The sequence below is a fragment of the Schistocerca piceifrons genome, chromosome 8, assembly GCF_021461385.2.
Source record: "Schistocerca piceifrons isolate TAMUIC-IGC-003096 chromosome 8, iqSchPice1.1, whole genome shotgun sequence".
Taxonomy (NCBI): Eukaryota; Metazoa; Arthropoda; class Insecta; order Orthoptera; family Acrididae; genus Schistocerca; species Schistocerca piceifrons.
In genome coordinates, this window is record NC_060145.1 from 281,164,518 (window position 1) to 281,182,212 (window position 17,695).

Sequence of the window (17,695 nt, forward strand, 5' to 3'; positions counted from 1 at the left end):
CCCATTTGCATCCTACCAGCACTATCCAAGGCTTCAGAATATATAGTTGACGAACAGCTCACAAATATTTAATATTTAATATTATTTAACAACCTTTTAGATGCACACCAGTGCGGTATCCGGCAAAATCGAAGGGAAACAAACTATGGATGAACAACGGGAGACTATTGAGTGCTTTTTGGATTTCAGCAAAGCTTTCGACACTGTCGACATTGGCATTCTACTTGCAAAACTCACGAGCCAAAATTTTACTTCAATCTCGCCAACGGTGTGTAACGATCGAAATAAAAATGTCACATCGGATGGATGTAGTACCTGGGGTCCTACAACGATCAATATTAGGCCCATTACTCGTCTCAGTGCGTCACTACATGTTTATTATGTGTCAACTATTCTGTCCCACTGCAAATATCACCTATACGTTGACGACATTTAGTGATATCTAAGTGCAAGTTCAACAAACCTTCATCCCTCATGTAAATGTCGGTTTACTTGCCCACTAGTGTGTTTGCAGAGCATAGTTTTGAAACTTAATCCATCGAAAACAAGCTGTCATAGTCGCTGACAAAAGACTTGTTGTCCCTTAGTTCAGAGAATCTCTTCCACCATTAATCCTAAACGGAACAGAAATAACTTTTCTTCTTTTGTAAGGGACTTGGGGATGATCCTGTATCATCATTTAAACTGGACAGCACACACAACTGCAGTCTGTAAAAAGATGTCAGCGCGTCTTCGCTCACTACAGAAATATAAAAAAGTACTACCTTTCGAACTTCAAAAGAAACATAGTTCACTATGATGATTCTGTTCTCCAAGGACTTGCGTACGAAAGTTCCCGCAGGCTGGAACTGGCGATGAATGCTTGTGTATGATACATTTGTGATATGCGCTTTCTCGACCATATCACACCAGCCTACGAACAATTGTCATGACTATGTGCCGATAAGCGTAGAGACTATCATAGTCTATGTTTGCTCTATCGTCTTGTCAATCATTGCGCTCTCTCTTATTTGTCTTCAACTCTCACTCTACTATCTGAACACTGAACAGAACAGCAGGAATACTCGTTCTCAACGAAGTAAACTTCTTTCTGTACCATCACAGAACCCTGCCATATTTCCTTATCATTTTCTATACCGTGGAACCCGACTTCGGAACAATCTTTCTCAAAAAAATCAGGGAAATTAAATGTCTTCCAAACTTTAAAAGACGGCTAACGATCCACCTTACATTACAATAGTTATTTCTCTTACGTTCTGTGTAGCTCATTGTCATTAGTCTCCCTTCCCCCTTAAATTTTTCCTACCCCTTTTCGGTAATATTCTGTTCTTTCCTAGCAACCAGTGTCACTATCATTTGAATCTTCTCTGCTTCCTTTATCCATTCCGCTTCTGATAATGCTAAACATGGCTTCAAATGTGCTAAGCTAATCTACGTAGTATGGTATTCTGCCTTGGCAGGTCTTGTCATGGGTTAAGCATGTCTGTCCATAGCCAGTCTTTTCATTTCTGAATATTTGCCTCCTTTGATATTGTCCAGCATTTGATATCTTTTTTTTCCTCTTCCCCTTTTTCCCTCCATCATTCCTTCTATTCCTTCCTTCAATAAACAGTCCCTCCTCAAACAATGTCCAATCCAGTTCTGTTTTCTCTTTCTGACGAGTTTCAGCATGTTTCTTTCTTCTGCAACTCTTCCTAATACTTCTTCATTCCTTACTCGGTCTTCCCATTTAACTTTTTCCATTCTTCTCCATATCCACATCACTAGTGCCTCCAATCTTCTTTCATCTTCCTTCCTCAATGTAATTGAAGTTATTCACTTGCTCTGTTTCCTCTCCCCCTATTTTCATACGGCATTTTCTTCCCTTTCCTCCAATTACCATGCTTTTCGTTTTCTTCTTGTTAATCTTCATTCCATATTCTTCTAATTTTGTGGTTAGGTCATCTAACATTTGTTCCATCTCTCTTGCACTCTGCCGGCCGGAGTGGCCGAGTGGTTCTAGGCACTGCAGTCTGGAACTGCGCGATCGCAACAGTCGCAGGTTCGAATCCTGCCTCGGACATGGATGTGTGTGATGTCATTAGGTTAGTTAGGTTTAAGTTCTAGCGGACTCATGACATAAGAAGGTAAGTCCCATAGTGCTCAGAGCCATTTGAACCATTTTTTTCTTGCACTCTCTGCCATCACAACCATGTTGTCTGCAAATATTATACACTCCACTCTCCGACCCCCTATACAAATTCCTCTCCTTCCATCAAAAATTTCACTAATAATATCCTCCAGATATATATTGAACAGTGTTGGGGATAAACAACAACCTTGTCTTACACCTCTTCCCAGTCCAATTTCTTCACTCATCACACCTCCTAATCTTACTCTTGCTCTCTGGTTCAAATATAAATTTCTAATTAGCCGTCTATCCCTCCAGTCAACTCCATGTTTCCTTAGGATTGCCATCAGATTGTCCCATCTGACACAGTCAAAAGCCTTCTCAATCTAATCTACAGTGTGGTTAAAAAAAACGTTTACAAACTGGCATGGCACACCGGGCATACAACAACGATCAATAATCACACAGGAAACGGGGATCGCAAACATCACTAGACGGCGCTACGGTCACATGTGTGCTAGCGTCACCGGAGACTGTTGAATTGGGCCGTACATTCTTCCGGACCGACTTTATGGACGTAAGTGTCTTGTAGTCCTGAGAGAGACTCCTGCACATTCTGACGTTCACATGCCTATTCGTCGCTGCATTCCATTTGAGCACGGCAGAGCCCCCGCGCATTTCAGCAGACGAATGAGGAAACGTCTGCAGACAACCTTTCTGGGCCGCTGGATTGTTCACGTCGCATGGCCACCTCGATCACTGATCTGCCCCCAATCAATTTCTTCTTGTGGGGGTATCTGAAGGGCCTGTGTATGGAGCACATATTACATCGCCGGAGAACCTACAGCAAGTGCAAGTTTGTTGCGGTTTCAGAATGTCTTTGGGATACACCAGGTGTCCCTGAGAGGGTGCGCCTTTCAACGCAGCGTCGATGTGAGGCATGTCTCGATGAACCTGGACAAAACTTTGAGGACTTTCAGTACTGGGTGTCATTTGCAGCATATGACTAAATAACTGAAACGCTATTTAGTAGCCCCGGGTGGCCTTTGTGACCGCCTTTTCCTACGTGATTACTGATCACTGTTGCATGTTTATTAGTGTCAGTTATTAACATTATTATTATTGGGGAGCTTTCGTGTTGCTCAATATCGGATGTAAGAGAGAGCCGTATGGCCCTAATCCAGTCAGGCTAATTAAGCAATAAATAAATAAATATACAGCTGAATCCACTCACTGATCATTAGCTCCTGTAGAGCTACAAGACTGCGGGAAAGCTGATTGCTACACTTCACCTGCTGTTCCAAATAGTCGCAGGCATTTTCTATTAGATTAAAATTGGCTGATTTATTGAAAACGTCGATGTGCGGTAAGTGCCTGAAAGTTCGTTAAACCAGGAACGTGTGAGTGCAGGTCTGTGAACGTGGTTGTTGTCATCCTGGGGGACGGGAGTGTCCACAGCAGAGTCGCCACGAAGACACAGAGCAGAGGACAACACATAGACATCCAAAATGTTGACGTGCACATCCTGGTTAACCTTCGCGGTAATTTGAAAGGGCGGATCCAAGTAATGGTACGAAAAACAGCCCCAGAATGAAGTAGAACTGCTTCCGGTCTGAACTATGTACACCGCCACGTACTGAGGGTTAAAGCCTAATCGTGTCGTCAGGTGAGCTCTACACCATGCGTAATTTGAAAAGAGGGAATCTCACGACTCTTCGGAACACAACAAACATTTCATATTAGCTATTGTCTAGTATATGTATTGTCTGGCCCACTAAAGACGCCCAGTTTTGTGTGCCGCTGTGAGAAGTGGGCTTTTGCGAGGAACTCGATTCCATATCTCCACTGCATCCATTTCCCTTTATAATGCTTGCTCGGAGAGATTCCTGTTGGATTTGATACCAGTTATCATTAACAAGATGTGACACTCGTCTTCGATCGCCGTCTTACGACCACTCCGCTTATGCTCTTTTACATGGCTCCGAAGGGTGCAGCAGTCCTTTTAGAAACGTTGTACGGTCTACTTCTTCATCTACATGTACAAATATACTCCGCAAGTCAACTTACGGTGCGTGGAGGAGGGTACCTTACACTACTTTTAGTCATCGCCATTCTTGTTCCACTCGCGAATGGAGCGAGGGATAAACGACTGTTTGTGCATATTAATACCACCCCTAATTTCTCTTGTCTTGTCTTCGCTGTCCTTACGCAAAATGTATGTTGGCTGCAGTAGGATAGTTTTATTGCCAGCTTCAAATGTCAGTTCGCTAAATTTTCTCAATAGTGTTTCGTGAAACGAAAGTCGTCTTCCCAGCAGGAATTCCAAATTGAGTTCTCGAAGCATCTGCGTAGTACTCGTGTGTTGATCGAATCTACCAGTAACAAATATAGCAGAACACCACTGAATTGCTTTATCCCGACCCGTTGGGGATACCAAACACACGAGCAGTAGTCAAGAATGTACAATGCCCCACGTGTGTGAACTTAGAAATCCTTGCCAGAGAGGGAGACTATATGGAGTCCGATTTGCGTCGTATGACCCAATGTTGAAAAACCTAACACAATGGAAATATGCTATCTGAGATTTAGCCATGACGTGAGAGCCTAAGGCAGGGAATTTCCATAAAATCAATTAATAATTTCAGTTTAAAACCAACTAATACTGAAAATTAGATGAAGGAAACACTATCTACTGTAAACGAAATTCAAATCAAAATGAACTAGCGATTTAATAAAAAAGTTCGTCTCCGTAGACAAGAAAACCAACAGATTGACAAAACGAGTCTAACATGATAGACAATTAGTCAGCACTAGTATGATGTCGAGGGATGTATAATGGATTCAAGTTGCAAATTCCCTCAGTAATGTGAATAAACCCCATCAATCTGCATTTCACTATCGAGTGGTTGGCTGTCCGAACTAAAATGTAAATGTCTTGTGACTAGGGCCTCCCGTCGTTTGCCGTCGCACTGACTACTCAGCTGCCGGGGGCGGACTGAACTAAAATGAAAAGAACCTATCTCCGTCACTGAAATCTAACGGTACTGTGGCGTCCCAGCCCAGATCACCATACAAGAATGATCGCCCCCTCAGCGGTCGAACACTTGAAGTCGCCTCGAAGACGAGTGTCTCCGATCATGCATCCCTGCATCCCACTCCCCCATTGGCGCCGGCAAGACAGCAAACATAAATCAGGCCAAATGTTATTTACTTCTGTCAAATCGCGTGAAACTACAATGTTAAATAATTTCTCACCGCGAACTATCTGAAGTAGAAGTCCACTTATGGAACACTCTCCTCTCAAAGTTTGCTGCGGAAATTCCCTTCTGGCGTCAAGAAGCGATAAGCGAATCAGAACGTTGTTTATATAACTCAGAATTTCCAATACGCCAAGCGAACGCTACAGGAGCTCCACCAGGTCCCGTTCCCACAGCAGCAGGCCTGGCTTGTTCAGGAATAGTGAGTTGTTTCCAGATCGCAGGACAGCCTTTAAGACTGCAACCCTCTAACTGGGCACCGTACGCCACAACACCGAAAATGCCGTCCTCCGGTAAGTGACACGACAGTTCCACAAGTCTGACTCGACTGTCTCTATCGCCGTCGTAACCCAGGCACTTAAACCTCTGCGTGGCGAGCGGAATGCTCCGTTGAGTCCGCTTAACACGAGCGACTTTCTGATCAAAATCTACTACTCGAAGCGCGCGCACCTTTCGCGCCTGCGTGTAAATCAGCAGCCATCCACGTCGCGAATGTGCCTACGACGTCAGTGTTCTGTCGAGTGTCGACTTCTAAATTTCTGAGTATGCTGCACACTGCACATGTGCAGAAACACGAGGCTGTGTCGGCGCCTCCTAACATTGGAAGTTAACCTATACTGGCCGAGCTCACTTCTATTATACAAATGGATATTATGCTGTCTTGTCTTGCTATTGTCTTGTTTAATTCGTTTTCGTGACACATTAAAAAGGTTGCACGAGGTCTCGATATTTTTCCTGCTAGTGTTCCACACGAGAGACAAAATACCTGAAAGTAAGAAAGGTATTTACGTGTTGCAAAGAAGAATCCTTCACTGTGCATAAATAAGAACGCAGATAGGTAAACGTGGTTTTAATGAAAATTATTTCAGCATCGAAAAAGCCCGTTATTTGACGAGAAAAATAGTTTTCGATGTTATTTCGTACTTACAAAGAAAGAAAGAAAGAACGAAAGAATATAAAGAAGAATACAAAGAATGAAACAAAAAGGTGGTATTTGCTGCATTCAAGATATTGTTTGATGTTTTCTGGTGTATAAATTTTTCTCGGGTAAATAAATGTATAATGGGGGTTGAACCGCTCTACCATCCTCCACACCTACAAATCCTTAATCCATCCCATCCTCTGTTATGCCAGTCCTGCCTGGATATCCGCCACCCCCCCCCCCCCCTCCCCCAAATTCTATAAGTCCCTCCAGATCCTTGAGCACCATGCACTCCACCTCACCTTCTGTATACGCCTCCTGTCCCCCACCTAGATCCTCTACGAACTGATTCCTTTCCCCCATCTGCTCCTATTCCTCGAACATATCTGTGTACCCTACGCTCCATCTCTACACCCTTCATCTCCTTTCCCAAGGTGGTTTCCATCGACTCCCCCTTCTGGATGATGCTCTCTCTCCCTCCATTTATCCCTCCTATCAACTCTGATCCTCACCTCCCCCTCCCTTCCTCTGTCCTTTCCAGGGCTCCCTCTCCCCCCCCCCCCCTTCGATCATGTTTTTTCCTGCCTACCCTCTCTCTGCCTTCCATCTCTCCCCCGAGTCCTTTTGCATTCCCCTCCTCCACCTTTCCCTATTCCCTCTCGCGTTTGCCCTGCCCCGCTTATGAGTCCTCTCCCTCTGTCGGCTCCCCCTCCCTCCCACCACTTCTGTTTTTCCTCTCCTCCCCCCCTTTCTTCCCCTCATCTCTCCAGTCCCCCCTCCCCCCCCCTCCATCTGCCCTTGGCTGTGTTGTGTCGTCTTCATGCCGACTTTTTAGTGTAGTGTTTTCAGTGAGTGTTAAGTGTTGTGTGTCTTTTCGGAACTGTTGCGAACGGCAATCATACTGTCGCTGGATGTGATTTTTTTATCTCTTGGTAACAGAAACCAGACTGTCGCCATGTTTTTTAATTGTCTGTCTACTATTTTACCTGTCTGCTTCCTGTGAATTTTATTAGCATCGCCAACCCTTTGTTTTATGTTTTAACTTTCCACAATTTTCCACCGTTTTACAATTTCAGTCACCGTCTTATCGCCTTCTTTAATTGTTTCTTATCTTCTTCTTTTGTTTTAAAAATTCTGTATGCTGATTAGCAGCTTGCTAAGCTGCTGCCAGCTCGCCCCCTTCGGGGGGAACCGAAATTCAATAAAGGGATAAAAAAGAGGATAAATGTATATACTTTTAAAATGTTTTGACGATATTTTTCTTATTTTTTCAGTTCCCAGGCACGTAAAGAATTTACCACATGACCTTTGACAAGAACATCCACTACGAGTTTTGCTTTGGTCATTAATAAACTGTTATCGCAATTTTTTCCTACATTTTGTTACTATATTTCGATTTTTTCGTAAAAAGTATAGTCCCTCATAACCTCACTTTACCAAACGCACAGCAGACAGCTCGCACAACACACGCATTTCTCACGCCGACGTTTTAACGGAAACGACCACTCGAGACAGAGGAGACGCAGTGCACGAATAAAGCGCCAGGGGCGCTGCAGTAGACGCACTCGTCTCGATTGCTCAACTGCAACGAGAATGTCGACTGTTTACTCCCAGTGCTGTGCGCCTCGAGCGTTCCACGCCTCCTGGGAAAATGAACTGCTAGGTTTACACGTCCCTTGTGTGAAGCGACGTAAGTTCAGACAGATGATGTCTGCACTGTTATCAAACTCAATACCCAGAATCAAGTACGACAGTCAGAGTTAAATGAAGTGGTGAAGATCACGTGTCCTGCATATCTACAGTCATGACTAGGAGAACACAGTATTAGCTTTTTAATGGAAGGAGACTAGCCAGATAGCTTGTAGCCTTTCAAATGGTTCGTACAAGAGTTGTATAGGCGATCTCCTTTACTAATGAGCTACTGTTTCCTAAAGTTCTCCCAATAAACCTAACTTGACAATTCGGCTTCTCGGTTACCCAAGTTACATGTCCGTTCCATTTCACTGAATGTCAACTTGCAACGATCCGCGTAGATGTTTAATTTTCGTGACTGTGTCAAGAAGGCACCGCCAATACTGTATTCGATCATTAAATGATTGTTTTACCTGTTCATCCGTATTAAATTACATTTTTCTACATGTACGGAAATCTGCCATTCTTCACACCAAATATGAATTGTGTCTGTTATTATGTATCCTTCTAGAGTCACTGAACGGTGACACTTTCCCATTCACCACAGCCTCATCAGCAGACAACTGTCTGCACTGTTCGCCAAATCGTTTATGTTTATAGAGAGCGAGAGCGATCCAGTCACATATCCCTGGGGCACACCTCATGATACCCTTCTCTCTGATAACGCACCAACGAATCGGGCAACTTCATTCACAGTGAGGTCACGAACACACTAAATGCGTAACCTGCTTTGCGCCACGTCGACCGTTGCGCTGATTACGTACAACCGACCAACACACACACACACAACTACGCTGCCATGACTTACGCCAGCGCTCCAAACCTCCAGTTTGCTCTTTTAAGACGCTCACTGATATTTTGTCTGGAATTATTATGTGCGTTCGTGTTATAATAACACCTCGGGTCTTATTAGTTTCTCCACATTTTCATGATGCTGATTTTGCAACTGTTGTTCAATTAATGAAAAGTCCACTCGAGTTGCTCAATTAAAAATTGATTAAACCCACACAACCACTTTCGGTCCTTACACTAGACCATTTACAAGTGTGAAATTACAGTGAAATCTAGACCATTAGCTGCTTACAGGCGTTGATAAATATCAAGGGAGACAGTAGAAAATGTGTGCCCTGACTGAAATCTCCTGCTCTATCCGACTGAGCCATCGAGAACACAGGGGATAGTATGACTGCAGGGACTTATCTCTGGCACGCTCCCCATGAGACCCACATTTTCAACTTACTGCCCACACACTACATTTGTAGTGCCCCTGCAAACTATACTCATTATTCGCAGAAGTCAATCTACCGATTCCCGTAAGCGTTTGAGCAGTGCGAGTGCATCCGAAAGAACAGATACCATCTTCATATAGATAAGGCTACCGGGCAACGATCTTCTTCAGTGCGGATGCACTCATATTGCTCAAACTCTTACGGGAATCTGTAGATTGACTGCCGCGAGTACCGAGTATAGAGGGCAGGGGTACGACAAATTTAGTGTGTGGACAGCAAGTTAGAAATGTGGATCTCACGGGGAACGTGCCAGAGAAAAGTCCCTGCAGTCGCCCTATCCTCTGTGTTCTCGATGGATCAGTTGGATAGAGCGTCTGCCATGTAAGCAGGAGATCCTGGGTTAGAGACCCAGTTGGGACACACGTTTTCATCTGTTCCCGTTGATATTTACCAACGACTGAAGGCAGATAATGGTCTGGATTTCATTGTATTTTCATTCTTCAAAAATGGTTCAAATGGCTCTGAGCACTACGGGACTTAACTGCTGTGGTCATCAGTCCCCTAGAACTTAGACTACTTAAACCTAACTAACCTAAGGACATCACACACATCCATGTCCGAGGCAGGATTCGAACCTGCGACCGTAGCGGTCACGCGGTTCCAGACTGAAGCGCCTTTAACCGCACGGCCACACCGGCCGGCTCATTCTTCGAGAGCTGCAAGATCCCCAATGGTATCTGATCTTTCGGACAGAAAGAACAGGTAGCATCTTCATATATTGAAGTGTATCTGAAATTATCAAACGTTAATCATAATATGATGGGTAACAGGAGATGGGAGACAATGCTTACATGCAGTGGCTACTGCTGTACAAGGGCACGTGAACACTAACTTTTGACAACTTGATTTATTGGTTATACTTCAATACTGTTAAAAGTAACATAAATGCTGTAATCAAAAAGATACGGCACTTAAATCTACCATGCTACTGCCCCTCTTGACTCCGTGAATCTTGGCATCAGCCTCGCGTGCACACCAATAATAATAATAATAAGAAGAAGAAGAAGAAGAAGAAGGAGAAGAAAAAGCATAACTTCTCCGACAAAAGAAAGAACTGTTTGTGTATAATTTTGTTGTTTTCTATATAATTATGTACAGTTTCGGGCAATAATGAAATAATGTGTAGGGTGTCGCAACTCTCCATTTCGCATTTTTCCTGGTAATTTATTTTTCTATTCCCAAAATGAGATTTTGACTCTGCAGCGGAGTGTGTGCTGATATGAAATTTTCTAGCAAATTAAAGCTGTATGCTGGACCGAGACTCGAACTCGGGATCTTTGCCTTTCGCGGGCAAGGGCTCTACCGACTGAGCTACCCAAGCACGACTCACTGCCCGTCCTCACAGCTATACTTTTCTGATAGCATTTAAAATAGATTCAACGTAGTTCATGTTAACACAGCACAATAGACAACCAACTCAAAACACAAGTGCCGCTTGTGGAAATGATTAAAACTCAAGTAGTAATGTCTAACAACATGGTCACCTGACTAGAAACTAGAATACAAATCAGACGTTGAGGCCCATAAGGACCTAAATCACACCGCTGTCTACCGACATTTAACTGAATATCAGAGAAACCAGTGAGACAGATTTTCGTGAATTTTCATATACAGCGTGAGTCACTAACTATTGCCACCTAGCATAACTACGAAAGTGCTGAAAAGTTTGTGGGAGAAATGTTACATGGGACAACGGGGACCTTAATATGACGTTGGTTTTTCGTTGCGAGGTGGGGTCGCGTCAGAAATATGAAGGTCAACTTTGTTTTTTTTTTAAACGGGATTTTATAGTTTGGTACTTATTTTCTGATAGCGGCCATCGAGACGAATCCAATGATGTGTAACAGAAGGTCAACGAAGGTCACAAAGGTGGCATGAACGTCCATTTACAGAAGGTGTTCGAAGTGATGGCCATTGGTATTAATGCAGTGCTGCAATCTTCTTATCATGTACTGAGTGGTATTCCTTATCTCATCGGCACTTATCGAAGCACATGCTCTGACAATTCTCTCTCGTAGATCGAGCAAATAGTAAATATTCGCCGAATACGGCGTATCCATATAACGTGCCACTGACATGCAAACACCATTCGATGGTTTCGCAATACAACACTAATAGGAACGGTAAGACTAGTATCGTCGAATCAAACGAATGTGAATAATGTATTCCTTCGAAGAAAGAGTCGATATGCTTTTCATTAACGGAGAATTCCAACGAAATTCAGTGAGAGATAGTGACTTATACCCAGAAAGATATCATCAACGTACTCATCCCACACGTTATGCCTTTTGTGACCTTCGTTGACCTTCAGAGACCTTGCTGTTACACATCATTGGATTTGTCTCGACAGCCGCTATCAGAAAATAAGTACCAAACTATAGCACCCCATTAAAAAAAAAGTTGACCTTGATATCTCTGAAGCGACCCCACCTAGCAACAAAAAACCAACGTCATATTAAGGTCCCCGTAGCCCCATGCAACTTTCGTCCCAAAAATTTTTCAGCTACTATCATACTTTCGGAGTTATTCTTGATGGACCTACAGCATTAATAAACATCTACATCTACATCTACATCTACATTGATACTCCGCAAGCCACCCAACGGTGTGTGGCGGAGGGCACTTTACGTGCCACTGTCATTACCTCCCTTTCCTGTTCCAGTCGCGTATGGTTCGCGGGAAGAACGACTGTCTGAAAGCCTCCGTGCGCGCTCTAATCTCTCTAATTTTACATTCGTGATCTCCTCGGGAGGTATAAGTAGGGGGAAGCAATATATTCGATACCTCATCCAGAAACGCACCCTCTCGAAACCTGGCGAGCAAGCTACACCGCGATGCAGAGCGCCTCTCTTGCAGAGTCTGCCACTTGAGTTTATTAAACATCTCCGTAACGCTATCACGGTTACCAAATAACCCGGTGACGAAACGCACCGCTCTTCTTTGGATCTTCTCTATCTCCTCCGTCAACCCGACCTGGTACGGATCCCACACTGATGAGCAATACTCAAGTATAGGTCGAACGAGTGTTTTGTAAGCCACCTCCTTTGTTGATGGACTACATTTTCTAAGCACTCTCCCAATGAATCTCAACCTGGTACCCGCCTTACCAACAATTAATTTTATATGATCATTCCACTTCAAATCGTTCCGCACGCATACTCCCAGATATTTTACAGACGTAACTGCTACCAGTGTTTGTTCCGCTATCATATAATCATACAATAAAGGATCCTTCTTTCTATGTATTCGCAATACATTACATTTGTCTATGTTAAGGGTCAGTTGTCACTCCCTGCACCAAGTGCCTATCCGCTGCAGATCTTCCTGCATTTCGCTACAATTTTCTAATGCTGCAACTTCTCCGTATACTACAGCATCATCCGCGAAAAGCCGCATGGAACTTCCGACACTATCTACTAAGTCATTTATATATATTGTGAAAAGCAATGGTCCCATAACACTCCCCTGTGGCACGCCAGAGGTTACTTTAACGTCTGTAGACGTCTCTCCATTGATAACAACATGCTGTGTTCTGTTTGCTAAAAACTCTTCAATCCAGCCACACAGCTGGTCTGATATTCCGTAGGCTCTTCCTTTGTTTATCAGTCGACAGTGCGGAACTGTATCGAACGCCTTCCGGAAGTCAAGAAAAATAGCATCTACCTGGGAGCCTGTATCTAATATTTTCTGGGTCTCATGAACAAATAAGGTGAGTTGGGTCTCACACGATCGCTGTTTCCGGAATCCATGTTGATTCCTACATAGTAGATTCTAGGTTTCCAGAAATGACATGATACGCGAGCAAAAAACATGTTCTAAAATTCTACAACAGATCGACGTAAGAGATATAGGTCTATAGTTTTGCGCATCTGCTCGGCGACCCTTCTTGAAGACTGGGACTATCTGTGCTCTTTTCCAATCATTTGGAACCCTCCGTTCCTCTAGAGACTTGCGGTACGCGGCTGTTAGAAGGGGGGCAAGTTCTTTCGCGTACTCTGTGTAGAATCGAATTGGTATCCCGTCAGGTCCAGTGGACTTTCCTCTATTGAGTGATTCCAGTTGCTTTTCTATTCCTTGGACACTTATTTCGATGTCAGCCATTTTTTCGTTTGTGCGAGGATTTAGAGAAGGATCTGCAGTGCGGTCTTCCTCTGTGAAACAGCTTTGGAAAAAGGTGTTTAGTATTTCAGCTTTACGCGTGTCATCCTCTGTTTCAATGCCATCATCATCCCGTAGTGTCTGGATATGCTGTTTCGAGCCACTTACTGATTTAACGTAAGACCAGAACTTCCTAGGATTTTCTGTCAAGTCGGTACATAGAATTTTACTTTCGAATTCAATGAACGCTTCACGCATAGCCCTCCTTACGCTAACTTTGACATCGTTTAGCTTCTGTTTGTCTGAGAGGTTTTGGCTGCGTTTAAACTTGGAGTGAAGCTCTCTTTGCTTTCGCAGTAGTTTCCTAACTTTGTTGTTGTACCACGGTGGGTTTTTCCCGTCCCTCACAGTTTTACTCGGCACGTACCTGTCTAAAACGCATTTTACGATTGCCTTGAACTTTTTCCATAAACACTCAACATTGTCAGTGTCGGAACAGAAATTTTCGTTTTGATCTGTTAGGTAGTCTGAAATCTGCCTTCTATTACTCTTGCTAAACAGATAAACCTTCCTCCCTTTTTTTATATTCCTATTAACTTCCATATTCAGGGATGCTGCAACGGCCTTATGATCACTGATTCCCTGTTCTGTACATACAGAGTCGAAAAGTTCGGGTCTGTTTGTTATCAGTAGGTCCAAGATGTTATCTCCACGAGTCGGTTCTCTGTTTAATTGCTCGAGGTAATTTTCGGATAGTGCACTCAGTATAATGTCACTCGATGCTCTGTCCCTACCACCCGTCCTAAACATCAGAGTGTCCCAGTCTATATCTGGTAAATTGAAATCTCCACCTAAGACTATAACATGCTGAGAAAATTTATGTGAAATGTACTCCAAATTTTCTCTCAGTTGTTCTGCCACTAATGCTGCTGAGTCGGGAGGTCGGTAAAAGGAGCCAATTATTAACCTAGTTCGGTTGTTTAGTGTAACCTCCACCCATAATAATTCACAGGAACTATCCACTTCTACTTCACTACAGGATAAACTACTACTAACAGCGACGAACACTCCACCACCGGTTGCATGCAATCTATCCTTTCTAAACACCGTCTGTACCTTTGTAAAAATTTCGGCAGAATTTATCTCTGGCTTAAGCCAGCTTTCTGTACCTATAACGATTTCAGCTTCGGTGCTTTCTATCAGCGCTTGAAGTTCCGGTACTTTACCAACGCAGCTTCGACAGTTGACAATTACAATACCGATTGCTGCTTGGTCCCCGCATGTCCTGACTTTGCCCCGCACCCGTTGAGGCTGTTGCCCTTTCTGTACTTGCCCAAGGCCACCTAACCTAAAAAACCGCCCAGCCCACGCCACACAACCCCTGCTACCCGTGTAGCCGCTTGTTGCGTGTAGTGGACTCCTGACCTATCCAGCGGAACCCGAAACCCCACCACCCTATGGCGCAAGTCGAGGAATCTGCAGCCCACACGGTCGGAGAACCGTCTCAGCCTCTGATTCAGACCCTCCACTCGGCTCTGTACCAAAGGTCCGCAGTCAGTCCTGTCGACGATGCTGCAGATGGTGAGCTCTGCTTTCATCCCGCTAGCGAGACTGGCAGTCTTCACCAAATCAGATAGCCGTCGGAAGCCAGAGAGGATTTCCTCCGATCCATAGCGACACACATCATTGGTGCCGACATGAGCGACCATCTGCAGATGGGTGCACCCTGTACCCTTCATGGCATCCGGAAGGAGCCTTTCCACATCTGGAATGACTCCCCCCGGTATGCACACGGAGTGCACATTGGTTTTCTTCCCCTCTCTTGCTGCCATTTTCCTAAGGGGCCCCATTACGCGCCTGACGTTGGAGCTCCCAACTACCAGTAAGCTCACCCTCTGCAACTGCCCGGATCTTGCAGACTGAGGGGCAACCTCTGGAACAGGACAAGCAGCCATGTCAGGCCGAAGATCAGTATCAGCCTGAGACAGAGCCTGAAACCGGTTCGTCAGACAAACTGGAGAGGCTTTCCGCTCAGCCCTCCGGAATGTCTTTCGCCCCCTGCCACACCTTGAAACGACCTCCCACTCTACCACAGGTGAGGGATCAGCCTCAATGCGGGCAGTATCCCGGGCAACCACAGTCGTAGTCCGATCAGGGGATGCGTGGGACGAGCTGGTCGTCCCCGACAAACCCCCATCCGGACCCCCACAGTGATGCCCATTGGCAACAGCCTCAAGCTGTGTGACCGAAGCCAACACTGCCTGAAGCTGGGAGCGAAGGGATGCCAACTCAGCCTGCATCCGAACACAGCAGTTGCAGTCCCTATCCATGCTAAAAACTGTTTTGCAAGGAACATCTGAACTAATCTACAGAGAGCGCAAACAAATCGACAAAATTTAAACGGTTATTAAAATACAAGATTGCCTAGTAAATGCAGTAATGCTGCTACTTGCGCACTGCTGACACTGCTCGGCGGCGGAAGGAGACTAAGCAAATTTACACTATTCAGGTGCTAAAACGCGATGCCACAACACTCAAATACTATAATACGCCCGAAATTTATGAATTAAACAATGCAATTACCAAAAACACGCAAAGAAATTAAGAATTAAACTATGTAACAAACGAGTGAGCTAGGAGTTGGTTGGTTGGTTGGTTGTTTTGGGGAAGTAGACCAGACAGCGAGGTCATCGGTCTCATCGGATTAGGGAAAGATGGGGAAGGAAGTCGGCCGTGCCCTTTCAGAGGAACCATCCCGGCATTTACCTGGAGTGATTTAGGGAAATCACGGAAAACCTAAATCAGGATGGCCGGACGCGGGATTGAACCGTCGTCCTCCCGAATGCGAGTCCAGTGTCTAACCACTGCGCCACCTCGCTCGGTGTAGGAGCTAGGAGTATACGACTTGCTGCTCAGCTGCTTATCCAACGGCGGCAGGGAGCACACTGACTCACTCTAAGATAAACAGATTTCAGAAGCATGAATAAATGCTACAATCTCACAATCGACAATGCTGTGCTGTAGGCCCTTATGATTCTCATCGCCTCAAATGGATTACTGTATGATAAAATTCATAACTCAACTCATTCAGAAACGCACAAAATAGGTTTACTGTCAGTACAACTTTAACACTGACTGACGTGTGATCTAATTTTACTACAGTATATAGTGAATGAATTAGCATACTTGAATAGTCGGCTATCATCTAGCAGGATTTATGCCGAGCGAACGGGGATAAAAGTCTGCCGCAGTGTGCTACCACCTGGTGACACCAACGTAAACGTCTGGTTGTTTGGTAAGGACTAGCTGTGCACATCGTGAACCGTGCACGTTGTTTATCAGTTCTGTATGTATTTGGCCCGTAAGTCAATTACATGACGTGATGTATAAATCTGTTTATAGGCACAACTGTTCTACAGCAGATGTTATTAATTTCACACTCTCAAATTTATCTGAATCTGAAAACTTGTGAACACACAGAATGTGTACTCACGAGCCACCACTGCTTACATGTATACATCATAAGTATAGACTGAACGTAGAACTTACATTATGCAGTAAGGAAGCAAAGTCAAATAATAAAAACAGCAGAAGTGAATTTGTTTAAAAAAAGTTTAGCGCCTAATGACGAGAAAAATGAGCGTGACGTAATTATAAAAACTGCACAATGCGATACATTAAAACTGTTAACATTGTTTAGCTTAAACAGAGTCATCTGATGTGCTTCAAAATTACAATGCTTTTTGTCAAATAAAATGTCAATACTACGCGAAAAACCAGTAAAACTCAAGCGGATTTAAGGATAAGTTTCGCGCCCGATGAAATCGTGGAACTATAACAACAGCACAGTTTGATACATTAAATCCGATATCTTAAAACTGTTAACATGGTAGAGGTTAAAGAGCCTTATCTGACGCTTTTCGAAATTATAATGCATGTTTTTGAGATGAAATGCAAGTCGTAAATGATGAAACAGTAAAAGTGAAGTAAACTTAAAAAAGTTTCACCCCGATAACGTCACGAGAAAACTGGGTTTCTTATAGTTATAATAAAGCACAATCTGATAAATTAAATACTGTTAAAGCATTAAAATAATAAAAGAGTAACGTACTCTTGTAAGCAATCGCGATGCGTTCAAGCAATGCAAGAGTACTCTACAGTTCCCGGTGGTTCAAACTTCACTCGTTACAGATCGTACCTTTATACTTGACTTGGGTGCTTCGTTCATCGCAGGTGTGTTAAGTCCAAATAATTACTTTCAGCATTTTATTTGAAAGACTTGCAACTGTAATACTGAGACAAATCGGATTACCACTCTTTTATAATA

The 17,695-nt window shown here is 43.9% G+C and overlaps 1 protein-coding gene across 1 annotated transcript in view; it reads right to left on the reverse strand.

The window, feature by feature from the left end:
* LOC124711628 (rabphilin-3A) overlaps positions 1-17,695 on the reverse strand; it is a 1,025,602-nt gene that overhangs the window by 361,911 nt on the left and 645,996 nt on the right. The window lies entirely within an intron of this gene.